Genomic DNA, 27,979 nt, shown 5'->3' on the forward strand with positions numbered 1-27,979 from the left:
TAGAGAGTTAATTATGACACAATGAAATTACACTAAATTCTGAAAGAAATTCTGAAAGAAATCACATATGCTATGATTTGTATATCAATGTTTTGTATAGGCATATAAAATATATGTCATTGTGTCTTGAAGCTATGTTAAAAATTAAGATACTATGTACTCAAATATCAGCTATTCAAATATTTAATATACTCTAATAGTATTATAGATAACTAAACATTAATAGTAACCTAAAACACCAATATTGAAAGACCAGAAATAACCAAATCACTAACTAAACAAATTGCCATAGTTTTCACCATTAAATTTTAAAAGAAAACCACTAGAATTCAGAGAATATTAATTCTTACTTTTCAAAAAAAGAAGTAGCAATTCCTAGAAACAGAAAACTTGGTCAGGGTTACAGAGCTCAAAAGTTACAGGAAGGAATGTGGGTGTTGTGTTTAATTCTGGTTTTGGAGAGTTTTTTAAATATATTTTAATATAGCTTTTAAAGCATTTTTTTTCTTTATTTGGAAAGAAGAGAGAGAGAGAGAGGGAGAGATAGAGAAGTTAGAGAGTATGCAGAGTGAGAGATCAATTTCCTGCATCTTGGTTCACTCACCCAAATTCCCACAACAGCAAAGGCTGAGACAGGTCAAATCAGAAACGCAGAAGTCAATCCAGGTTTACCACATGGGTGAAAGGGTCCCAGAGGCTGAGAAATCATCTGCTGACCCCAGGTATAGCATTAGCACAAACGAACTCAAACAGTGAAGCCAGGAATCAAACCCAAGCTTCTGACATTGAATGCTGTGTCAAAAGCAACAGCTGAACTATCACACCACAGTGTCTGTTCCGGGGGATTTCTATGAGATCTGATGCCCATCTTGTGTACTATGTCCTACACACAGGCAGCCTCCAGAGCAACTTCAACAAACAAAGGAAACCTAAAATATTAGTGACTCTCAATAAACAACACAATTAACAGTCATTCCACTCAATAGGAGCTCCTTTAATTGATTTCAAGGATAAAAAAACCACATGTGCTCACACGAACAGAAAAAGACAGGGTTCTTCACTTTAAGTCACTGTTGAGGAAAACTTGGTTGGTGCAACCAAGAGAAGAGACAATCTCAGAGCATTTGAGGGAAACTCTGGGGAAACTAAAACTACCCTCACCTCATGTTCAATTCCAGCCAAGGATGATTCTGTTGCTTTGGGTCTGTCATGGTCTGAAATGAAAAGTGACATAATGCAGAAATTGAGGGAAATATTAGAAAGAGTGCTCTTGCAGATGCACTAGAGGAGGAGAGGAAGGGAAGTCATTCAATGAACCCACAGCTCAAAGAACCACAACTTGTTGACCTGAACAGGAGGTGACACTGTGTTCATGAGAATCTAAACCTCACTGAAAGATAAACGTTACTAGATCACCAATGACTATGCTTATACAAAGGCATGTTTTACATATCATCAGATGTTTCTGTAATTTGGATAGTGCTATTATTTCAAAGCCATTTTTGTAAAATTAAGTCTTGTTGAGAACAACTTAGAGAATGTTTGATTGGCCATGAATAGAGATTATGACAACTAACAGAGTTTCACACCCATAAAATTCATTGAATTCTGGTACTGTTGCCTTAGGTAAAATCATTTCCATTTGAGAGATGAAGAAACTCGGCTTTGGAGATTCAGTGCCAAGGCCAAATACACACAAACTTCTGATGCTACACTTGTGAACTACCTATTTGTCTCGTGTCTTGCTCTTTTCCTCAATGCAAGATTTTCCTTTCACTTGTTTTCAGGAATATTTTCAGAGTGTGCTTTGATTCACTATTGCATAACTCACTCTAATCAATATCTTGCAAAATAAGCATGATTTATTTAATGATTACCACAAAAATTGATTTAAAAATGGTTAAAAAAGTTCAGAACATGAACAATTCCACTTCTAGGTGAATGCTACATCCAGGGCGAAGAGAAGAAATTTTCTGTTTAATTCACAGAGTTCTAAACTCTTAACAGAACCAGACCAATTTGTTTTGGGTTCAATGAGCTCTGTCACTCTCTGTACAGCAATCACATTACTCCTTGAACATAAGTGACCCTGCTCTGCTTCTCCTCCTTTCCTTTGAGCTGAAGTCCTGGCTTTACTTTTATATGCACATAGTGTTTAAAAAATACTCTGTGTAATTTGTTTGAAAAGTAGAGAGATGGACTGGGAAAGAAAGATGAGACAGAGAGACCTCCCATCTGCTGGTTCACTCCTCTGATGCCCACACTGACTGGTGCTTGGCCAGACTAAAACTGAGAACCAGAAACTCAACACAAGTCAACCACATAGGTAGCATGGCCCCAGCAATATGTGTCAAGCGTGCTGCCTCTCAGGGTGTGCATGCTGCCTCTCAGGGTGTGCATTATCAGGACAATGGAATGGAGAGCAGCACTGAGACTGAAACTCAGGCCCTGCCAGGGAATGCAGGAGGCCCAGATGTCACATTAAGTGCTACACCAAACACTAACCCCATGTTCATACATTATCCAAGGTAAAAGTGATCTCTGAGATCAGCTAGCCCAAATATTCTTTTATGTTTAGAAATGAGTATTTGATACCTCAGTGAAAGATAGTGTCACCAATGCATCAGTAAAAGACCTTGTCTTAGAATCCAAATTTCCGGCCGGCACTGTGACTTAACAGGCTAATCCTCCGCCTTGCGGTGCCGGCACACCAGGTTCTAGTCCCAGTTGGGGTGCCAGATTCTATCCTGGTTGCCCCTCTTCCAGGCCAGCTCTCTGTTATGGCCTGGGAAGGCAGTGGAGGATGGCCCAAGTCCTTGGGCCCTGCACCCATGGGAGACCAGGAGAAGCACCTGGCTCCTGCCTTCGGATCGGCATGATGCGCCAGCCGCAGTGGCCATTGGAGGGTGAACCAACGGCAAAAAGGAAGACCTTTCTCCCTGTCTCTCTCTCTCACTGTCCACTCTGCCTGTCAAAAAAAAAAAAAAAAGAATCCCAATTTCCAACATTTGTTTAGTGACTTCTCACACATCCAATTACACTGATTTCTGATCTCAATTCAAATATTCAAGTGATTAATACTGTTAAACCTACAATAGTAGAATATGCTACAATAGTAGAATAATTCAAATTCAGCTTTGCTAAAACTGTCAGAACAAGAATTTCATTTCTAGAATTTATTTCTAAAATGCAGCTTAAGTTTCACATTAAAACTAAGTAAAAAATATAGACAGTGACCACACATACACTTCCCACACTCACACCCAGACTTTCCTACAATAACTCGCATTTGTAAGATTTCTTACATGCATTGAACCAACATTAGCATGAGTTCATACTTTATGTAACATTCACTCTTGTGTTGTTCATTCTATCAATTTGACCCATTTTAATGAGATATGTGCACAATTGTGGTATCATACAGAATAAATTCATTGCCCTAAAATCCTCCATCTCCGCTTATTCATCTGTACCCTCACCCACATTGCTACCCCAAATAATATTTTTCATGTCACCAATGTTTTGCCTTTTCCAGAATGTTTCATGTAGGAGTCATTGCCTATAGATTTCATATGGTTACTTTCACTTAGTAATGTCCATAAAGTTCTCCCATGTTTTCATGGCTTAATATCTCATTTATTTTGACACTAATTATTATTTAAGTAATATCCCATTATATCAGAGTACTATAATTTGTTTAATATTTCAATTATTAAACACATCTTGTTATCTTCCAATTTTGGTCAATGATGTATAAAAGCTGTTTCAATGATGAATAAAGCTATTATAAACACTCTAGTGCAAGTTTTTCAGTAGACGTGAGTTTTCATTCCATTAGATATGTACCAAAGAGCACGATAACTGAAAAACATGATATGCATATTTACTTCTGTAAGAAAATGTCAAACTTGGCTGGCGCCGAGGCTCAATAGGCTAATCCTCTGCCTTGCGGCACCGGCACACCGGGTTCTAGTCCCGGTCGGGGCACCGATCCTGTCCCGGTTGCCCCTCTTCCAGGCCAGCTCTCTGCTGTGGCCAGGGAGTGCAGTGGAGGATGGCCCAAGTGCTTGGGCTATGCACCCCATGGGAGACCAGGAGAAGCACCTGGCTCCTGCCTTCGGATCAGCACGGTGCGCCAGCCGCAGCGCGCCAACTGCGGCGGCCATTGGAGGGTGAACCAACGGCAAAAAGGAAGACCTTTCTCTCTGTCTCTCTCTCTCTCACTGTCCACTCTGCCTGTCAAAAAAAAATGTCAAACTGTCTTGCAAATGTTGGTACCTTTTGCATTTCCACTACCAATGCCACATATCCTCATGGCTCCACATCCTTCTCAATCTTTGTTTTATACATCTTTTGTATTAAAGTACATTGCATAGCTCTGTGGTATCTTCTCTTTATTGTTTTTGTTTCCAGTATCCTAAAGACATATGACATTGAGCATTTTTAACATGGCTTTTTTTGCTATTTGTCTTCTTGAATGAAGTATCTGTTTGAATATTTTATTCATGCTATACATTTCACACAGCTGAGTTTTAAGAGTTCTTTGACTATTTTAATTTATTATCAGATTTTTGTAAATATTTCTCACTCCATGATTTTTCTCCTCATTACTTGATATTGTCCTTTGCAAAGTAGAAATTTTTCATTTTTATGAAGTTCAATTACTAAATTCTTCTTTGCACAGAAGGTGCTTTTGGTATTGCATTACAAAACTATTAGCAGACCAAAGTCACCTAGATTTTTTTCTGTTATGTATAATAGTATTATATTTGTTTTTTACATTATTTTTGTGCCCTATTTTGAATTAACTTTGTGAAATAAGAGGTCAATATCTGTATTCTTTTGTTTTTCTTTCCTATTCCTTTTTGGCCTATGAGTTTTTAGTTGTTCCAGGAGTACTTTTGAATTTTGAATTGGCTATATTTTCTGCTCAGAGCTGCCTTTGCTCTTATTCAAAAAGCAGTTGAGTATATTTCTCTGGATCTATTTCTGACTATCTATTATGCTCCAGTAATTTATTTTACACTAATACCACACTGTTTTAAATACTGTAGATTTATAAAAATGCTTGAAGGCAGGGAAAGTAGGGTCAGTTATCTGACTTGTTCCTTCTGTATTGGCTATGAAGTTTTTAAGCTGTCCATCTACACTTTACATTCACACTGTTGGATATCTTTAAAAAACGAATATGCCTATGTTTTGATTGGATTTGTGTTGTGGCTAAGATCAAATCAAAAGACTGGCATTTTAACAATGAGTCTTCATATTCATGTACGTGCACTATATCTCCATTTATGTGTTTTATCTATTTGCAATTTTCTTCAAACGATATTGTATACATTTTGTCAGACTTATACAAAAGTATTTTATATTTGTTGATACTAAATGTAAATGATACTATGTTTTTCATTTCAAAACTCAATGGTTCATTGCTACTAAACATAAAAAAATTGAATTCTTCATATTAAACTTGCACTCTGAAACATTCCTAGAATTACTTATTAGATCTGGGAGATTTTTGTTATTTTCTTTTTCAATTTTGATTTTCTGGCTTTTAACTTTTTAAAAAAATCTTTCAAATGTTCTACATCGTCATATGATCTGTAAACAATGATTATTTTACTTATTACTTGCATTTCAGTATATTTTATTTCCTTTTCTTGTTATTACCTTATATGGAATGTTTAGTAAGATGCCAAAATAGAAGTGGCAAGAGGAGAATGCTGCCTTGTTCATGTCCTCAGCCAGAAAGTTCCAAATTTCTCACATTAATGATCATGTTTGCTGTTGAGTATTTGCTGTCTGTTCTTTACTGAACTGAGAATGTCCTCCCTCTATTTCTAGTTTGCTGAGAAGTTTTTCCACGAATGTGTGTTGGATTTTATCAAATGTGACATCTCTGAAGTAAATTGATAATGAAGTGCATTCGTTAATTTTCTTTTCTTTCTTTTTTTCTTTTTGACAGGCAGAGTGGACAGTGAGAGAGAGACAGAGAGAAAGGTCTTCCTTTTTGCCGTTGGTTCACCCTCCAATGGCTGCCGTGGTAGGCGTGCTGCGGCCAGCGCACCGCGCTGATCTGATGGCAGGAGCCAGGTGCTTATCTTGGTCTCCCATGGGGTGCAGGGCCCAGCACTTGGGCCATCCTCCACTGCACTCCCTGGCCACAGCAGAGAGCTGGCCTGGAAGAGGGGCAACCGGATAGAATCCGGCGCCCCAACCGGGACTAGAACCTGGTGTGCCGGCGCCGCAAGGCGGAGGATTAGCCTAGTGAGCCGTGGCGCAGGCCAATTTTCTTTTTTAATAAACAAATATTTAATCTTATATTTTTATTTGCACTTTTTAATAAATGGAATACACAATTTCATGCATTTCATATATGTAAATTTGGAAACATAATGATTCTTCCCACTCTACTCTTCCTGCATTCTCATTAATGTACTTCCTCCCTCTTTTAACCCCATTCTTATTTTTTACAAACATCTATGTTCAGTCAACTTTATAATCATAAGATTAAGTCTATAATAAATAAAGAGTTCAACAAATAGTATGAAGATTAAAAATACACTGTAATTTAACTGTCAAGTCAAGGACTGTTCAAAACCCTGGCATCCCAAAATATCAATTCCACTTCTTTTTTATTTATTTTTATTTTTATTTATTTATTTATTTTTGACAGGCAGAGTGGACAGTGAGAGAGAGAGAGAGACAGGGAGAAAGGTCTTCCTTTTTGCCGTTGGTTCACCCTCCAATGGCCGCCGCGGCCAGCATGCTACGGCCAGTGCACCGTGCTGATCTGAAGGCAGGAGCCAGGTGCTTCTCCTGGTCTCCCATGGGGTGCAGGGCCCAAGCACTTGGGCCATCCTCTACTGCACTCCCGGGCCATAGCAGAGAGCTGGCCTGGAAGAGGGGCAACCGGGACAGAATCCGGCGCCCCAACCGGGACTAGAACCCGGTGTGCCGGCGCTGCAAGACGGAGCATTAGCCTGTTGAACCATGGCTCCGACCCTCATTGTGAATTTTAATTATGCTGCAGCTAATGTTGGAATGCTAAAGCCAGATTTCTTGTCTTGCTGTGATGACCATTGCGAAAAGAATTCTGCCTTAAAGCAGAGAGAAGTGAGTACTCAGATCATCACAGCACCCTCTACTTCAACCACGGATATCCAGAAGTACTGAGAAATGCTCCCTTATCATCAGTGAAATCTACGTGGAATATCGTCAGCCTCTGCTGCAATTCTCACAAGCACAGACTGCCAACAGGATGAAGTCCCTGCATAAAGCCCCATCTAGTGCAGAGATCCATGATACACTTTTCATGGATTTTGATCTGTTCCAGAAAATAGCACTCAAAACATATGATTAGCAGTACAGCAGTGCATATGCATACTTGACTGTAAATTGGAAATAAGATGTAAAATAATATTCAATATTATAGTTTTATGCTCACAGTAGCACCTTGAAGGAGCATGAATTGTAAAAGCTAATGCTCATCTTCTTTTAAGATGATCCTCTCAACTTTCCCTGTAGGTTAGAACTGCTCTAAGAATAGTTTATTTTAGGGGCCAGCAATTGGTGTAGCAAGTAAAGCCACTGCTTGTAACCCTGGCATTCCATGTGGACACTGGTTTGTATGCAGTTTCCTGTCCCACTTTCAATCCAGGTCCCTGCTAATAGATCATGAAATGAAGAAAAGAGGGCTCCAGTGATTGGATCCCTGCCACCCATGTGGGAGAACCAGATGAAGCTCTTGACTTCAGTCTAGCTAAACCCTAGCCATTGCAGCCATGTGGCAAGTGAGCCAGTGGGTGGAAGAACTCTCTCTCTGTCTCTCTCTGTCTCTCTCTCTCTCTGTCTCTCTCTCTCTCAACCCTCAATTTTCCTCTCTCAGTGTATCTGTAATTCTGACTTTCAAACAAACAGATAAATATGTAAAATTAGTTTCTCTCTTTGGAATTGACACCTCCAATAACTCTTGATGATACTCAGACAAGATAGCTTTATACCTTATTCCCCTTCATCCCTCTCTCTGCTTGTCATCATGAAGATGGGTGTGACCTCTTGGGACTCTGTTTTCTTTTATTTTTTACCTGCTTGATGCACAAAAGAAGAGAATACAGAGAACTGACCCTAGGGTTAGCATTATTTAGTTTTTTAATTTAGAATATGGAGACTAAAGTATGGATCAAAATTGTCATATTTAAATATTTATTTTTGCTTTACAGTGATAATACTTGGTTAAAGCAGCATTGATATGCATTAGCAAATGTGTAAATCAGTGTAGGTGTTAGCAGATGTTCTCATGAAGTGATCCTACGAAATTCCCTTAATGGAGGCAGTGTGTTCACTGGATCTGAGGGAATAGTAATAATTATATACCTAGAAAATAATAATAATAATAACATTCTTAGAAAAATAGCACAAAATGATGAAATTGCTCAGTCCCCTGCTACAAACATGGGAGCCTCAGATGGAGTATCTTCTCCATGCCATTTGTGAAGAGGACATTCAAAAGGAAAATTAGTATCTCTCTCTCTCTCTCTCTCTCTCTCGCTGTCTGTCTCTCTTTCTCTCCATGACTATATATCTTTCCCTCTCTCTCACTCTGCTTTTCCTCAGAGGAAAAAAACCACAATTATAACCACAAATGCCTAAAAATAAATACAGGAATATGAGAAACATGAAAAAGGAAGACAAGATGACTCTGAAAAAACATAACAATACTTCAATATTAAAATGTGAAGATGAAGAGTTTGATGAAATTCCTGTAAAGAAATCAAAATAATGAACATAAGATTGCACAAAAATAGTAAGTAAATTCATGAGTTAAAGAAATTCATATTTGACATGGATGAATAATTTTGCCAGAGGATAGAGATATTGAAGAAAAATCAAGTTGAAATAATAGAAAACAGGAATTCAATATGTAAAATAAAAAATACAATGGAAACCTTAACAACAGACTTGATGAGACAGAAGAAATAATTTCTGTGCTAGAAGACAAATCTCTGGAAATATCTTGATGAGGCCAAAAAAAAAAAAATCAAGAGGAAGAAATTAGAAAAAAACTGAAAATAGTGTTCAAGATGTATGGGATACTCTCAAAAAACCCTACATATGTGTCTTAAATGTTCCAAAAGGTGTGGAAAGAGGGAACGGATTAAAAGGCCCATAGCAGAAAACTTTCTTAAATAGGAGAAAGATTGGGACATCCTAGTATAGGAAGCACATAAAACTCAAATAGACATGATCAGAAGATGTCATGATCTTAATCATGACACATTTTGGTCAAGCTTCCAAAAATAAAGCATAAAGAAGACATTCTAAAATGTGCATGAGAAAAATGCCAGATCTTTCCTGGCTCCTGGCTTCAGATTGGCGCAGCTCTGGCTGTTACAGCCAATTGGGTAGTGAACCAACTGATGGAATACCTCTCTCTCTCTCTCTCTCTCTGCCTCTCCTTCTCTCTGTGTATAACTCTGACTTTCAAATAAATACACAAATTTTAAAAATGAATAAAAAATAAAAAGAATGAATGAAATCATGTCTTTTGTAATAAAATGGTTGCAACTGCAAACCATTATGCTTTTTGAAATATGCCAGTCAAAAAAGACAAATGCCATATGTTTTCCCTGATTTGTGTTAACAGGGTATAAAAATGTAATGTATAGAAACAAAATTTACATTTTTTCAAAATTCACATTTTGAGATTTGATTATTGTCTATAGCTCTTGTTGATACTCTTGAGGAACTGCTTTTTCTACTTACTACTGGTTGAATTCTTTATTTAGATGAGGGTTAAATTTGTGAGTATAAAACAAACTGAAATTATGCCATTGTAAAAACTAAAAGAAAAAATAAGGAAGGAGGAGGGAGGGAGGGAGTGTGAGAGGAATGGAGAATATAGGGTGGGTAGTATCATTATGTTCTTACATCTGTACATATGGAATACATGAAATTTGATCACCATATATGAAGAAAAATTGAATTTTCTTGAAGTTGCCACTCTCATCCAGAAAGTATCCAGGGCCAAATACCTTTGGGTTAGGTAATTCCTTTTCATCACGTAGCAAGGATGTCAGTGATGTTATGATGTTTGTGCCCTGGATAAAACAGACACAAATAATTCAAGTTATAAAGAAGTCATTGAGCTGGAAAAAATAAACAGTGGAAATCACATAAGACAATTTTTGATCAATGGAAGAGGAAGCCCAAATCCCAGGAAGATCAGTGACATCCCTAGCCACACAGGCCAAGTAAAGAACATAAATGAGTTCATGGCAGTGGCAGTGATTTTGCTAAATGCCCTGTGACAGCATCTTTGATGTGAGCATGTGGGTGGGTGGGTGCCAAAAACTGTGACAGTTCTCATCAAGCTTGGACTGTGGTTCCTACTGCCACATCTGCTGTCCTTCATTTCAGTTTTCACACATCTCATATGTGTGGTTTCAGACAGAAGTTAGTTGGTTTGTGAAAGGTCCAGAAACCTGTTCACAGGATGTATGGAAATAAACATCTGACCTGCTTAAAAATCACCTCTTCTAAAATGAAAGCAAGCTCATTCCATAGGGCCATAGTCAAAGTGGAAGTTCTCTCCTCCCTTCAGAGAAAGATACCTCCTTCTTTGATGGCCTCGATCTTTCCACTGGGATCTCACTCACAGAGATCTTTCATTTAGGTCTTCTTCTTCTTCTTCTTTTTTTTTTTCCAGAGTGTCTTGGCTTTCCATGCCTACAATACTCTCATGGGCTCTTCAGCCAGATCTGAATGCCTTAAGGGCTGATTCCAAGGCCAGAGTGCTATTTAGGACATCTGCCATTCTATGAGCCTGCTGTGTATCCCGCTTCCCATGTTGGATCGTTTTTTCCCTTTTTGATTCTATCAGTACTAGCAGACATGGGGGCAAACTGTTGAAATCTTTACTTAATATATACTAAACTGATATTCTGTATATAAAGAGAATTGAAAATGAATCTTGATGTGAATGGAAGGGGAGAGGGAACAGGAAAGGGGATGGTTGCGGGTGGGAGGGAAGTCATGGAGGGGGAGCCATTGTAATCCATAAGCTGTACTTTGGAAATTTATATTCATTAAATAAAAGTTAAAAAAAAATGAAAGCAAGCTCAGTAGCAATTAGAAACTCGTGACTATTTATCATTGTCACACAGTTTGTTTTTCTTCATTTTAAAAATGGGGGCGATCTTTATTACAGTTTAATCTTAATTTGTGGTGTGGCTCAGCTCACCACTATGGTTCAGGGAATATACACAGCACCTATGTGCTTACTTGCATAATCATAAATGGAATCTAATATTTCAAAAACAACCACAAAAAATCAGTCTGGAAAATATCTTTAAATTCCTTTCCAAAATTCTTCAAAAAGGCCAAGATCTTGAAGGAAATAAACAAAGGGAATGGAAGTGTTCTTGATTCCAGGAGACTGAAGGGACAAGATAATCAAATTGTATGCTTGTTCCTTGACTGGATACTGAATTGCAAATGACTATTAAAAGACTTCAAAAGATACTCTAGAAAAATTTGAATATAGGCCATATAAAATACTATTGCATCAGTAACTCCTTAGTGTGAGTGCTATTGTCATTGTCGAGAAAAAAAAATACTTGTTATTGGACATACATACTGATGTAAAAATAAATATACAAATATAAAAGCAGATATATACACACTTCATATATACAATAATATATGAAGCTACGAGAGTCTTTTAAATGTTTCTGGAAAATATACATTATGTTTTGCTTTCATTTTCCACAAACTTATTGAAATATATATATATATATACATGTATTACAGTTTATAAAATATAAATGGAGATATAAAAGATATTTTCAACAAATATTATTCAAAAATTTGGACACTTATAAAGTAAAAAATGAAGCTGTTTATTACAGCATAAATTAGAATCAATATAAAACAGGCCATTGTAATAAACATAAATTTCAGTTTCTATAAAAATTGAAATAGCATCCTCATTCAGCACACAATCTTGTGAATAAAAGTTCTGAAGTCCAAAACTATAGTAGTCATCAAATCCAACTATGTGTATTTATTATAATATGTACATTTAGTGAGGAAAATATAGTCAATATACATTAACCTAGGTACCTGGTCTCCTGCACCCACGTGGGAAACCTAGAGGAACATCCTGAGGACTGACTTCAGCCTGGACAGCCCTGGCTTTGCTGCCACTTGGGAAGTGGACCTAAAGACAGAAGTTCTCTCTCTCTCTCTCTCTCTCTCTCTCTCTCTCAATGCCTCTCAAATAAATAAAGTAAATCTTAAAAAAATAAAAGAAAATCTGTTATGTTTCAATATATAATGTTAAAAATGGAAAAAAAGTTTAAAATATTTCTAACAAAAACAAAAGTTTAATTATCCAAGATAAAAAGCTAAGAAATGATTTGTAAACCACTCTGCTGGAAACAAAACATTACTGAGAAAGTGCAAAAGAGCCTAAACAAATGTTACCAGTTACATTCACAAATGGAATATAATTATATAACATATAATATTATACATAATATTATATATATTATATAATACATAATTGTAATTGTAATTCATAAAAATGAGCATGTCTTACTTATTCTCTTTTACATAATGTTGAAATTTTTCTGGTAAGAAAGATGAGAATTTTCATCTCTATCTCTATCCCATATATACACACGTGACCACAAACAGACACACACATCAGTCACTCCATTTAGCAGTATATATTTCGATCACACATTTTGGTTATATCAACATTCCATTTTTTCATCATTTATGAGCACAAAAATATAATTTCCTGGTGATAAAATTCTCTGTGTTTGTTTTCTATTACTTTCTTGGATGGAATTTTGTCACCATTTTTCAATTTACAATTTTCCATCTCCTGGTAAAATTTATTTCCTGATGGTCGGAGACTTGTTTAGGATTCCAGTAATAATTTTCTGGTAACTGGGAAACTGAAAACTATTTGACACTTCATTCTTGTTTTAGATGTCTTCATGCACATATGCCAATCTACCTGTGTGGTGGAATGAGAAGGCCATGCCAAGATGGCCGCTGGCAACAGAAACTGCCTGGCACAGGCTGTGATTGGATGGTTTCAGAAACCACATGACAGCAGAGTCTGCCTGGCGACAGGCTGTGATTGGATGGTTTTGAAAACCACATGAAAATGGAGCCTGACTGACAGCAGGCTGTGATTGGATAGTTTCAGAAACTGCATGGCAACAGGTTGTGATTGGTTAGGGCATAGACTACCCCTTGACCAGATTGGCTGCCTTGGTCATATAAGCTGCTGTACCAACTGAAATAAATGAGTCTGCAGGCTGCTTGCCTAGGCTTACATTCACCTGACTCCCGGCATCTGTGTGGTGATTCTGCGCCTCTTGCTCCCACCGTGCTCCTCCTCTAAGAACGATTCCACCTCAACATACCTGGTCCACTCTGCAGTAGTTATCTCCGGGGCCTTGTATCAGCAACTTCCTGACACTACCATCCTATGGAGTTATGATTCCTAGATCTTACAACTTGTCACATGGTTTCTGACATTTGGATGGAGAACCTCCTCTAGTGTTTTTCTGAGAAAATGAGATAAATAAATTTTTTGCAAACATAAAGGTTTAAAGATATCCTTTTTCTATAATGAGATAATAGTTATTCTTAAGAATTCTGATGCTGTTCAAGGTCCTAATCCTTTTAATATGACTTTGTATATCTCTCTTAAATGGATGATGATTCTCTCTTTTAGTCTCCTGTTCTGAAACTTCATAACGTTGTGTATAGTGTGGATGTTTTTATTTCATTTACTTTGTTGGATACTTGGAAACAATATTCTATTAAGAAGGCAAAAATATGGAGGTTTTCACTGGAGCTAATTGCCCACTGAATGGGCTGCTGAATTTCAGGAATTTCAAGGTCTTGGAACTCCAGGAGTTTCCACACCTCCCTTTGCAGCCTGAACCTCATTCCTCTGTCCCTGAATACATGGCTTCTGAGGCTTGGTGTCCCCAGAAATTGAACTCCCTTTTCCTGAGGGGAAATTCACTTAGCTGAGAAGAGGAGTTGTGGGGGGAACTGGGACAGGGACATCCCTATGTCTCAGCCTCTTGTTCTACCCTCTTTGACACTTGGGATTTCCAAATCCTGACCCTTGGAGATGTAGGGACACAGGCTAGCTTCTCTTCCTTGATGACCCTTCCACTGCCATGCTTGGGTTCAGCCTCTCCCTCTCTGCAAGCTAATGATCATCTCTGCAACTGCTCTGGGAGTTTCCGGCGTTTACTGGAGAGTTATGAGCTGGTTCCTGTACTCACTCACTTCTACTTTTAAATCACTATTTCACATTTGTAATTGTTCAGTTGTCTTTTAAGTGGGAGCTTGCACAAGGGAAAAAGTGTGTTATCTTACCTCCTACAAAAGTAAACTTCTTCCAGATAGTTTCCCAAATGAATTTGTCTAAGAAATATAAAATTATTTATTTTATTTTTATTTTTTTTGACAGGCAGAGTGGACAGTGAGAGAGAGAGACAGAGAGAAAGGTCTTCCTTTTGCTGTTGGTTCACCCTCCAATGGCCGCTGCAGTAGCGCGCTGCGGCCGGCGCACCGCGCTGATCCGATGGGAGGAGCCAGGTGCTTCTCCTGGTCTCCCATGGGGTGCAGGACCGGAGTACTTGGGCCATCCTCCACTGCACTCCCTGGCCATAGCAGAGAGCTGGCCTGGAAGAGGGGCAACCGGACTGGGACTAGAAGCCAGTGTGCCGGCGCCACTAGGCGAAGCATTAGCCTATTGAGCCGCGGCGCCGGCTAGAAATATAAAATTATTTACACCACCTCTCCCAATCTTGTTTTATCCAAGGCCAGCTTTAGGACAATAGACTTCTGTTGTAATAACATTATTTTGGGTTCATCCTCTGACTGAAAGGATATACCTGTCTTATGCATCTAAACTTTCAGAAAGCTACTCAGACTGGAGATACTTAAGGAAGCCTCACTGAACTTCAAGTTGGGCTTCGGTAAGAAAAGCTTCCTTGTCCTTTCTCTGCATCAGAGCACTGAATTGTCAGAATGAGGAAAGGGAGCTTCAAGACTATACATACTGCTCAGTGGGGTCTTTTTGTACGAAAAGAAAATGCAATGCTGTGCCTGCCACACATCACTCCCATGAGATCCAGCACAGCCCCCGAACATCACTTCTCTTCCTCCTGCCATGTTGTCTACACTGCTCTCAGATCTCCTCCTGCGTTGTACAATGTTGGCCTGTTTTATTCTGATCACTACACTGGACAGAGTACAGTTGTTGGCACAGAAGTTTTTAAACAGTGAGACTCCTCTATAGAAAACCCAGGGGGAGGACAGTAGCCACAGCTCACCAACTTCTCTCCTGAATGCACTTTGCTCCTCACTGAGTCGTACCTGCGACCTCGGGGTGCTTCAGCAGAAGCAGGAGGGAGTATCTCAGTTTTGTGCTCATTGTTTTAGTCCCAGCTCCAAACAAATCAAACACTGTGGTTACCAAGCTTTCAAGAGTGAACTCCAAATGGGTTTCCTAAGAGTGATTTTATGTAATTTGCCAGGACATCAAACTAAATCCACAATATTCACATTTTATTTGATGTAAATGAAGCACTATTTGTTTAAGACAGTATTGACTACACTTTCTTTTATTTATTCACAAGCAAAATCTTTTTTTAAGATTCATTTTATCTATTTGAAAGTTAGAGTTATACCAGAGAGAAGGAGAGGCAGAGAGAGAGAGAGGTCCTCTATCCACTGGTTCACTCTCTAATTAGCCACAACAGCCAGAACTGTGCTGATCTGAAGCCAGGAGAGGAGCTTCCTCCAGGTCTTTTCACTTGGGTGCAGGGGCCCAAGGACTTGGGCCATCTCCTCCTGTTTTCCCAGGCTACTGCAGGGATCTAGATTGGAAGTGGAGCAGCCAGGACTAGAACTAGCACCCATATGGGATGCCAGCACTGCAGGCAGTGGCTTTACCACTAGGCCACAGTGCCAGCCCCCACAAGATAGTCTTAATGAATAAATCTATGACTAAGTTCAGAGCATATCATGAAATATATAGTGAGTCCAAATTGAGAGCTTCTAATCTCTTCTTTTGTCAAAAATTGGTGTGTAATCAAAGTATGTGCAGATTCGTTAAGAAGTAAAATATGTGGAAAGCTGATATGGCAGCAAAACCTAGATGATAATGGATTTGTTAAGAAAAGATGAGGTCAGCACTACTGTGTCCAGAAGGGAGGCAACCAGCAAGATGGACTGGGACACACACAGGAATGAATCAGGAGGCATGAGGTGAAGAGATGCTGTGGTCATGAAGATAGATCTGAGACATTCACAGGGCCACAGACGAAGGAAAGAACAGGAGTAGTGCTGATGCCAGGACTAAGGGACTAATTGTACAGAGTTTCTCACACCCTGTGCTTTAGAAGAGAGTAAGCCATTGAAAAGGACATATGCATTTGGTCAGTCCCTAAATCAGTATTACATTAGTGATGTTTTTATAATATTGAATTGATCCATGTTATGTCCTTTTTATATAATGAACACCCTGAAAATAAACTAAATCCTCTCAAAACATGAAATTGCTACACAAAGACACTCAGATTGCTCAGTAATCTTGCCTTCAGAGAGAATGCTAAGTTCATCAATTATTTCTCTTGAATCAGTAAGACAAGCAGTGTGCTCACAAACTAATACTAACATTTCCTTCTCTGGAAGTGGATTTGGGAATTCACTGGATACTAGCACATAATCTATCATAATTAAAATAGATTCTCTGAAACAATAGCAAAATGGTAGACTTTCCATATCATAGAGCAGTGATACTGCTATGATGGCAATTCTGGAGCAATGTCACAATCATGCTAGATCAGGACGTTCAGGAATCAGTCCCTGCAGGAAAAGAAAATCACGGACCTTGAAGGATCTGTCTGGGGAAAGTATTTCAGGACTCTGGATGCTTGTCAGACTCTTGCAGCCTTCAGGCTGGTGCTTGATGAAGAACTTGTCTGCTCTATTTCAGGGAATTTTGGCGTCTTGTGTATAAATATAGGCCAACATACATTGTACCTCAGCTCTGTGGCAGGCAACTTTGGGGCCAGTGTCCTGTGCTGCTGTGTGGCTTTCTGATCCCAGACTGGGCAAGGGAAATATTTTCCTTTAAAAATAAGGAGTTGTACCTTTTGGTTGTTAATGGGCTGGGCATTGTTTCAATCCCATGTGCCCCAACAACTTATCCAGGGCATTAAGTGAGGGATTTAAAGAAGCAGAATGACTTTAATATTTTTTTCTATTCTCATTGGACCCGATTTTAATAAAATCTGTTTCACATCACTGACCATTAGCAAAGAAAACGGAAGAAGAGTTAAGTGGTCACATGACAGGAAATATATCCTTTGCTAAAATAATCCAAAAATTTCTAAATAAATACGTAGTTGTAGGCTTTTTCAAGGAAAAACAATAGTTTTTGCAATGCAGAAAATTCTGATTTCTAGAATTGACACATTATGTCCAGTTCTCAAGAAAAAATTACATGTTATAAAAAGAAGCAAGAAATATGATCCATTAAGAATTTAAAAATGATTTTACAGGGCCATCACTGTAGCACAGCAGACAAAGCTGCCACCTGCAGTGCTAGTATACCATATGGTCACACGTTTGAGTCTTGACTACTTCTCTTCTGATCCAGCTCTCTGCTATGGCCTGGGAAAGCAGTAGAAGATGGCCCAGTCCTAGAGCCTCTAAACCCATTTGGGAGACCTGGAGAAAGCTCCAGGCTCCCATATTCTGATTCCAATAACTCCGGCCATCTGGGCAGTAAACCAGTGGAAGGAAGACCTTTCTCTCTCTCTCTCTCTCTCTCTCTCTCTCTCTGTCTTTCTCTCTTTTTCTTTCTCTCTCTGTGCCTCTGCCTCTCTGTAACTCTGCATTTCAGCTAAAGAAATATTTTTAAAAAATGATTTTACAGAAGTAATTTCTGAGGAAACAAAGTCATTGGTCTTATGATAAAACTTTTAAGTTCAATTTCTAAAATGTTCAAAGAGCTGAAGGAAATTATATACAAAGAATGAAATACAGTTATAGAGTATGTGTGAAAAAATAGAATATAACAATAAAGAGAAAGAAAATAAAGTAGGAAAAGCAAAGAGAAATTCAGAAGTTGAAGACATACTAATAGATAAGTATTCCTGTTAAGAGTAACTGTATGCAGCTGGCACTGTGGTGTAGCAGGTATAGTCACCTCCTGTAGAGCCAGCATCCCATATTGACAAGGCTTCAAGTCCCTGCTGCTCCACTCCCAATCCAGCTCCTGCTAATGCTCCTGGGAAAGTAGTGGAAGATGCCCCAAGTGCTTGGGCTCCTGCCCACTTGTTTGAAAACTGGAAGAAGCTCCTGACTTCTGGCTTTGGATTGGCCCAGTACTGGATATTGCAGACATTTGGGGAGTGAACCAGTGGATGGAAGATATCTCTCTTAATGTCTGCAACTCTGCCATTCAAATAAATAAGTATATATTTAAAGAAAATAATTAGGGGCAGAGCCAAGATGGTGGAGAGTGAGGGCACGCACCAATAGTCCGGGAAAAATAGTTTAATAAAAGTGGAGTTACTGTAGCATCAGGAAAAGACTCGAGAAAAAAACTGCAGAAGAAACGCTTCCGGAACTAGTGGATGTGACACAGAGGACCTATGGGGAGCCCACCATGTGGAAGCCAAGCCATGGGAGCTGAGCCACAGAATTTCACCAGCGCGGGAAGGGGAGGTAAGACAAAAACCTCAGAAACCCAAGACATTGGCAGGGAAAGGCAGAACGAGGCCTGAGGCCCCACTGGGGAAAGTTCACCAGGCTGACTGGAGGAGAGAAAAACAAATAAATAAGGGGAACCGGCAGGGACACTAGCCTCTCTCTCCACTCACCTTACAAAGCCAAGCAAGACAAAGAGTAGGCGCCATTTTACATATGTAAAGCGGCAACCTAGTAGCCACGAAGAAAAACTTGACTCTGGTCGGGAGAAAAAACAGGAGGTTAGAATCTAGTGAAAGTAGGTGAAGCTAATGATCTGAGACTGTGAATATCTGAGGGGGGGGGCGAGAGAACTCAGGAAACCTGCTGAGAGACTGTGAAGAAATTTGAGAACACACTGAGGGCTGCATAAACTCTTTGTGTGGTCCCAAGGGTAGATCAAATGAATACACAGAAAGGCCAGATTTCAACTACCCTCAATTCCACTCAGCCGTGCAGAATTACGTCCCAACTGAGTCAAAAGAGAGAGAGAGAGAGAGAGAGAGAGAGAGAGAGAGAACAATCTGGGTGAGTCACCTTTGGCACACCCTTAAACTTGAAGAATCAAACAGAGCTCTCTGGCCACACCCATCACAGCCTCTAAGGATCCATCAAAGCAGACAGCCCACTTAATCTACAGGCATAGTATAACGAGAAAAAATACCACAGCAAAAACAAACAAAACCCACAAAGATTGTCTCCAATATACCAAACAACAAACGCAGGAACCGAGGTAACAAAAGCAAGGAAGATACTATGATGCCCAAAAATGAACAAGACACCCCAATTCAAGATTGTGAAGATGAAGAGATAGAGGAAATGCAAGAATGCAAGAAGCTGATCTCAAAAGTTGATAAGAACATTAAGAAGTTCTCAAAAACAAATTCTTGAACTACAGAACTCCTTAATGGACAAGATAGAAAATCTCTCTCGTGAAAATGAAATATTAAGGAGGAATCAAAATGAAATGAAACAACTAGTAGAACATGAAAATGTGATAGTGACGAGAAATCATAATGAAATGAAGAACTCAATAGATCAAATGACAAACACATTAGAGAGCCTTAAAAACAGAATGAGTGAAGCAGAAGAGAGAATATCGGACTCAGAAGACAGAGAACAGGAAAGGAAACAGGCAAACCAAAGAAAAGAAGAAGAAATCAGAAATCTAAAACATATTGTCAGAAATCTTCAGGATACTATTAAAAAACCCAACATTCGGGTTCTAGGAGTTCCTGAAGGCATGGAGAGGGAGAAAAGATTAGAAGGCATTTTTAGTGAGATACTAGTAGAAAATTTCCCAGGTTTGGAGAAGGACATCCTAGTACAGGAAGCTCATAGAACCCCTAATAAACATGACCAAAAGAGATCTTCACCACGACACGTTGAAATTAAAATTACCACAGTGAAACATAAAGAAAAGATCCTAAAATGTGCAAGAGAGAAACGTCAGATTACTCTCAGAGGATCTCCAATTAGACTCACAGCTGACTTCTCATCAGAAACCCTACAGGCTAGGAGGGAATGGCAAGATAAAGCCCAGGTACTAAGAGAGAAAAACTGCCAGCCCAGAATATTATATCCTGCAAAGCTCTCATTTGTGAATGAAGGTGAAATAAAGACCTTTCACAGCAAACAGAAATTGAAAGAATTTGTCGCCACTCGTCCAGCCCTGCAAAAGATGCTTAAAGATGTGTTACACACAGAAACACAGAAACATGGTCACCAATATGAAAGAAGGTAAAGGAAGGAAACCTCACAGCAAAGGATCACAGGAATCTCAAAGCATATATTAGAAAATATCTTTGGAAAATGGCAGAGCATAGTTACTCCTTCTCAATAGTCACATTGAACGTTAATGGCCTGAACTGTCCAGAAAAAGACACAGATTGGCTGATTGGGTTAAGGAACAAAACCCATCTTTTTGCTGCTTACAAGAAACACATATTTCCAACAATGATGCATACAGACTGAAAGTGAAAGGCTGGAAAAATATATACCATGCCAACAGAAATGAAAAAAGAGCAGGTGTAGCCATCTAATATCGGATAACATAAATTTTACCACAAAAACAATTAGGAGAGACAAAGAGGGGCACTATTTAATAATTAAGGGATCCATTCAACAGGAGGATATAATGATTATCAATGTATATGCATCTAATTACAGGGCACTGGTTTATTTAAAAGACTTGTTAAGGGACTTAAAGGGAGACTTAGACCCCAATACCCCAATACAATAGTACTGGGGGACTTCAATACTCCACTCTCAGAGATAGACAGATCAATAGGACAGAAGATCAACAAGGAGACAGTAGATTTAAACGACACTATAGCCCAAATGGATCTTACAGATATCTACAGAACTTTTCATCCTACACAGAAAGAATTTACATTCTTCACAGCAGTACATGGAACCTTCTCTAGGATTGACCACATACTAGGCCATATAGCAAGTCTCAGCAAATTCAAAAGAATTAGAATCATACCATGCAGCTTCTCAGACCACAAAGGAATGGAGTTGGAAATTAGCAACTCGGGAATCCCTAGAGCATAAGCAAACACATGGAGATTGAACAACATGATCCTGAATGAACACTGGGTCATAGAAGAAATCAAAAGAAAAATCAAAAATTTTCTGGAAGTAAATGAGGATAACAGCACAACATACCAAAACCTATGGGATACAGCAAAAGCAGTGTTAAGAGGAAAGTTTATATCAATAGGTGCCTACATCAAGAAATTGGAAAGGCACCAAATAGATGAGCTTCCAGTTCATCTAAGGATCTAGAAAATCTGCAGCAAATCAAACCCATATCTAGTAGGAGAAAAGAAATAATTAAAATCAAAGAAGAAATCAACAGGATTGAACCCAAGTCACATTACAAAAAATCAGCCAAACGAGGAGCTGGTTTTTGAAAAAATAAACTAAATTGACACCCGATTGGCCCAACTAACTGAAAAAAAGAAGAGAAAAGACCCAAATCCATAAAATCAGAGGTGAAAAAGGAAACGTAACAACAGACACCACAGAAATAAAAAAAATAATCATCAGAAATTGCTACAAGGACTTGTGTGCCAGCAAACAGGGAAATCTATCAGAAATGGATAGATTCCTGGACACATGCAACCTACCTAAATTGAGCCAGGAAGACATAGAAAACCTAAACAGACACATAACTGACACAGAAATTGAAACAGTAATAAAGGCCCTCTCACCAAAGAAAAGCCCAGGGCCAGATGGATTCACCACTGAATTCTACCAGACATTTAAAGAAGAAATAACCCCAATTCTCCTCAAACTATTCAGGGCAATCGAAAAAGAGGGAATCCTCCCAAAGTCTTTCTATGAAGCCAGCATCACCTTAATTCCTAAGCCGGAAAAAGATGCAGCATTGAAGGAGAATTACAGACCAATATCCCTGATGAAAATAGATGCAAAAATCCTCAATAAAATTCTGGGCAATAGAATGCAACAACACATCAGAAAGATCATCCACTCAGACCAAGTGGGATTTATCCCTGGTATGCAGGGATGGTTCAATGTTGGCAAAACAATCAATGTGATACACCACATTAACAGACTGCAGAAGAAAAACCATATGATTATCTCAATAGACGCAGAGAAAGCATTTGATAAAATACAACACCCTTTCATGATGAAAACTCTAAGCAAACTGGGTATGGAAGGAACATTCCTCAACACAATCAAAGCAATTTATGAAAAGCCCACGGCCAACATCCTATTGAATGGGGAAAAGTTGGAAGCATTTCCACTGAAATCTGGTACCAGACAGGGATGCCCACTCTCACCACTGCTCTTCAATATAGTTCTTGAAGTTTTAGCCAGAGCTATTAGGCAAGAAAAAAAAATTAAAGGGATCCAAATTGGGAAGGAAGAACTCAAAATGCCCCTCTTTGCAGATGATATGATTCTTTATTTAGGGGACCCAAAGAATTCTACTAAGAGACTATTGGAACTCATAGAAGAGTTTGGCAAAGTAGCAGGATATAAAATCAATGCACAAAAATCAACAGCCTTTGTATACACAGGCAATGCCACGGCGGAGGAAGAACTTCTAAGATCAATCCCGTTCACAATAGCCACAAAAACAATCAAATACCTTGGAATAAACTTAACCAAGGACGTTAAAAATCTCTACGATGAAAATTACAAAACCTTAAAGAAAGAAATAGAAGAGGATACCAAAAAATGGAGAAATCTTCCATGCTCATGGATTGGAAGAATCAATATCATCAAAATGTCCATTCTCCCAAAAGCAATTTACAGATTCAATGCAATACCAATCAAAATACCAAAGGCATTCTTCTCAGATCTGGAAAAAATGATGCTGAAATTCATATGGAGACACAAGCCGGAGGCATCACAATACCAGATTTCAGGACATACTACAGGGCAGTTGTAATCAAAACAGCATGGGACTGGTACAGAAACAGAAGAATAGACCAATGGAACAGAATAGAAATACCAGAAATCAATCCAAACATCTACAGTCAACTTATATTTGAACAAAGATCCAAAACCAATCCCTGGATTAAGGACAGTCTATTCAATAAATGGTTCTGGGAAAATTGGATTTCCACATGCAGAAGCATGAAACAAGACCCCTACCTTCATTTAACCTGGTGTTAAATTGGAAATTGCATACAAAATTAATCAATTTTTAAAAAATATCATGTAGGATCTCTGTCTTTAATGTGCTGTACACTATTATTTAATGCTATAACTGATATTCCAACACTCTTTTTTCACTTTGTGTTACTATGTGGGGGCAAACTGTTGATATCTTTACTTAATATATACTAAACTGATCTTCTGTATATAAAGAGAATTGAAAATGAATCTTGATGTGAATGGAAGGGGAGAGGGAGCGGGAAAGGGGAGGGTTGTGGGTGTGAGGGAAGTTATGGGGCTGGAAGCCATTGTAATCCATTAGCTGTACTTTGGAAATTTATATTCATTAAATAAAAGTTTAAATAAATAATTAAAAAAGAGTGACTCTAAAGGTAATGGTAAAAATTAATATTTTTATGTTTAATATAAGTTTTTAAATAAAATTCTTATAGCATAATTATGAATATATGTTACTGGATATAACATAAAAAGATATAGTGCATAATAGGAACATTATGCCAAGTAGGAAAAGCCAGTTACAGAAGGAGAAACATTTTTTGTATCAAGTTACATGTACCTAGAAAAGCTAACACAAGGTGATAGAATGTAGAATGGTGGTTGACAGGGACTGCGGAGCACGAAATTATTATTTAATGGATATGAAGTCTCTTAAACAAATGGTGCTGAGAAAACTGGATCTCCACATGCAGCAGTATGAAACAATACCACTACCTTATACTTTATACAAAAATCCACTCAAAATGAATCAAAGACCTAATTTTATGACCCCATAGCATCAAAGTACTAAAGAACATTGGAGAAACTCTGCAAGATATTGGCATAGGCAAAGACTTCCTAGTAAAGACCCCAGAACCTCAGGCAATCAAAGCCAAAACTGACAAGTGGGATTACATCAAACTAAGACACTTCTGCACTGCAAAAGAAACACTCAGCAAAGGTAAGAGGCAACCAACAGAATGGGAGAAATTATTTGCAAACTATGCAACTGATAAAGGCTTCACATCCAGAAACTATAAAGAGCTCCACAAATTCCACAACAACAAAACAAACAACCCAGTGAAGAAATGGACAAAGGAATTAAATAGGCATTTTTAAAGAGAGGAAATTCAAATGGCCAATAGATACTTGAGAAAATGCTCAGGATCACAAGCCATCAGGGAAATGCAAATGAAAACCCCAATAAGTTTTCACCTCACACCAGTTAGAATGGCTCTCATACAGAATTCAACAAACAACAAATACTGATGAGGGTGTGTGGGAAAAGGCACCTTAATCCACTGATGATGAGAATGTAAACTGGTGCAGTCACTATGGAGAACAGTATGGAGGTACCTCAGAAATCTGAATACAGATCTACCATAAGACCCAGTCATTCCACTCTTAGGAATTTACCCAAACAAAAAGAAATCAGCATATGAAAGAATTGTATGTACCCCTTTGTTTATTTCAGCAAATTTCACAAAGGCTTAGATATGGAATCAACCCAAATGTCCATCAACTGAAGACTGTAAAAGAAATTATGATATATACACACTATAGTACATTATAGATCAGTTAGTAAAAAACCAGTAATCCTGTATTTTCTAACAAAATTGATTTAGCTGGAAACCATTATCTTTATTAGAATAAGCCAGTCCTGAAAATATAAATACCATATGTTCTCTCTGATCTGTGCCAACTAATAGCTTACCTAAAGATAATCTGTAGGCATGAAATTGACGCTTTTAGAAGTGATGGTTTTGAATAGCCCTTGTCTCAACCATTGAGGAGCTTTTTTTTTCTTCATACTATTTGTTGAACTCTTATCCTAGTGTAGGGTAATAAAGTTAACTGAAAATAGATGTTTGCAAAAACTAAGAATGGGAAGCAGAGGGGGAGGGGGAGGAAAAAGAAGTTAGGAGTGCAAGTGGGAGGAAGGATAGGTTGGGAGAAATCATTATGTTCCTTAATTTGTATATATGAAATGCCTTAATAAAATTTTGAAACAAAGAAGTTTGAGTAATGTAATGCTTTCATGATAAAAAGGGACTCAGAAAATACAAATAAACTTCCATATCATTATACAGAAGGTTTTGAAAAATTACAAAACTGAATCTTATTAAAATTTTAAAGCCCAAATCTTATTTTCTGAAATAAAAAGGAGGAAAATAATACAATCAATGTGTACTTTTACCACTGCTTTTCAGCATAGCTGTAGAAGGTCTAGCCAGATAAATTAGATATGAAAAAGAAATAAATGTATTCAAATAGAAAAGAAGTAAGTATTTCTCTCTAAAGATTACATGAATTTTTTTTCATACAATCCATAACTAACAAAAAGGGGGTGATGGAGCTAGATAGGGAAAGAATTAATGAATGCAATTTGAAGCTAACATCAATTTAAAATAGACTGTTACAGATTTAGAATGTTAACAGTATTCCCATGGTAATTATAAAGAAAATAAATTACCATATGACCCAGAAATTTCACATTTAGGTATACCCTGGAAAATTAAAGTGTGTCCATGAAGAGATGTTCATTGAAGCATTATTTCCAAGAGCCTAAAGAAGAAATAACACAAACATTCATCAATAGAATGATAAAAAAATTCTGGTGTGTGTACATATAACATGGAATACTAGGCTTTTACTATAATATGTTATCTATATTTTATTTATGTTATTTATGTTATTTATATTTTATCTATATATTTTATCTATAATATGCAAATCCACAGAGACAGAAAGCAGATTAAAGCTCACTGCCTGTCAGGGTAGAGGTTTGGGAAGTGATCATTTAATGTAGAGGATTGGTTTCTGTGGAGTGATGTAAAGGTTTTGAAAGTAGAGAGAGTTGGTGTTTGGACAACATTGAGAATACACTAAGTAACACCAGTGTGACCTTTAAAATGGTTCATGTCATGTTATTTAAGATTCTTCTCAATTTTTACATGACAATAATGACAAGGTCTATGGATTTAATGCAATCCCTCTAAATATTCACAGGTGTCTTTGTCGAAATTTATAAGCTTGTCCTAAAATTTTTATTGAAATTCATGGAACCTATTATTGCCAAAATGGTTTTGAGAAAGAACAACCAACGTTAAAAATCTCACACTTCTCTACCTGAAAAGTACTGTAGTTAAGACTTCAAGATGTACAGCTGGCACGATAACATACACATAGATCAATGGAATGGAAATGACCGCCTACAAACAAAGTTATATTTATGTTCATATGACTTATGACCAAGGTGCCAATGTATTCAATGGGGGAAAATAGCCTTTTCAACAAACAATGCAGTGATGACACGATCCATGCTCCCAGGTTGCCTTCACGACACCAACCTCTACCTCCACATCTGTACAAGTTATTGTGTTACACTCAGCTAAATTTATTTCTCTCTTCTACCTATTCTTTCCCATTATACAACTGAAAACCTCCACACACACCACTCACTCCATCTGAAATTCCCTCTCCTGTTTTGCACTGAAAATTTCTAAAGACCTCCTTCAATGTGTAGGATATGCAAATTAAGCTATGTTCCTCTCTCCCTCACACTTGTGCAATGCTGATGTCATCTTCACATTACACCATGACACTTTGTGATTTTTTTAATTGTAATTATTTGCACAGGAGATGTGCACTATGTGTTTCCTTTGCAGGATTATTTTTATCTAAAAACAAGGATGAGGTATTCTAATCATTTAACAACTTAATTTTATATTATGTGCCTTAAACACGTTTATGGTAATGTACATTATGGGAAATATATATTGGCTTTCGTTTTTTTTTACACCAAAATAACTTATCTTTTAATTCGTTATTTCCACAAAATTTATATAAAGTACACTAATATTTTTCCTAATACTGGGAGTTCATTCATTCTGTAGATATGTAAATTGCTTGTCAAAGCAGCCTGATCATTTAAATATCCATTGTATATACAGAATTATTCAATGAATCTAAAAATACACAAGAAAACAAATAACAAGCTGTTGTGAACATCTTACCTCCTCCATTTTGATCAAAAAACAATCAATAAAGTCCCTAGGGTTTTAATAAACATCCAGAGATTTTTGGTGTTCTATCACTTTCTTCATAATCAAATTTTTTGTATAATCAACATTTTTTTACTAAGGTGTTATAAATCCCCAGTATATAGTCAATGAGAGCAGGGAAATTATTGCAAACCTAAAAGAGAGTACAATAATTTGTTAAACCTTATAATGCATGTGTATACATATATACATGCAAACCCTGCCATAAATAGGAATTACAGATATAAATATGAATAAAATAATGTCCATCTTAAGAAGAATGCTTTTACTGTAAATATGTGGTATTTCTATATGCTAATAGAAATATTTGAGTGTGAGAAGTCTGACCAGGTTATCAAAGATCAATTTAATTTTCTAGACTCACACATAATTTTTTTTTGATAGGCAGAGTGGACAGTGAGAGAGAGACACAGAGAGAAAGGTCTTCCTTTTCCGTTGGTTCACCTCCCAATGGCCACTGTGGCCAGCACACTGCACTG

General features: G+C 37.8%; 1 pseudogene; it reads right to left on the bottom strand.

Moving 5' to 3' along the window:
• Window positions 1-1,062: 1,062 nt before the first annotated feature.
• The window catches only part of LOC133775775 (cytochrome P450 2C16-like), a 33,739-nt pseudogene continuing 6,822 nt past the window's right edge, over window positions 1,063-27,979 (bottom strand).

The sequence above is a fragment of the Lepus europaeus genome, chromosome 17 (genome assembly GCF_033115175.1).
Source record: "Lepus europaeus isolate LE1 chromosome 17, mLepTim1.pri, whole genome shotgun sequence".
NCBI lineage: Eukaryota > Metazoa > Chordata > Mammalia > Lagomorpha > Leporidae > Lepus > Lepus europaeus.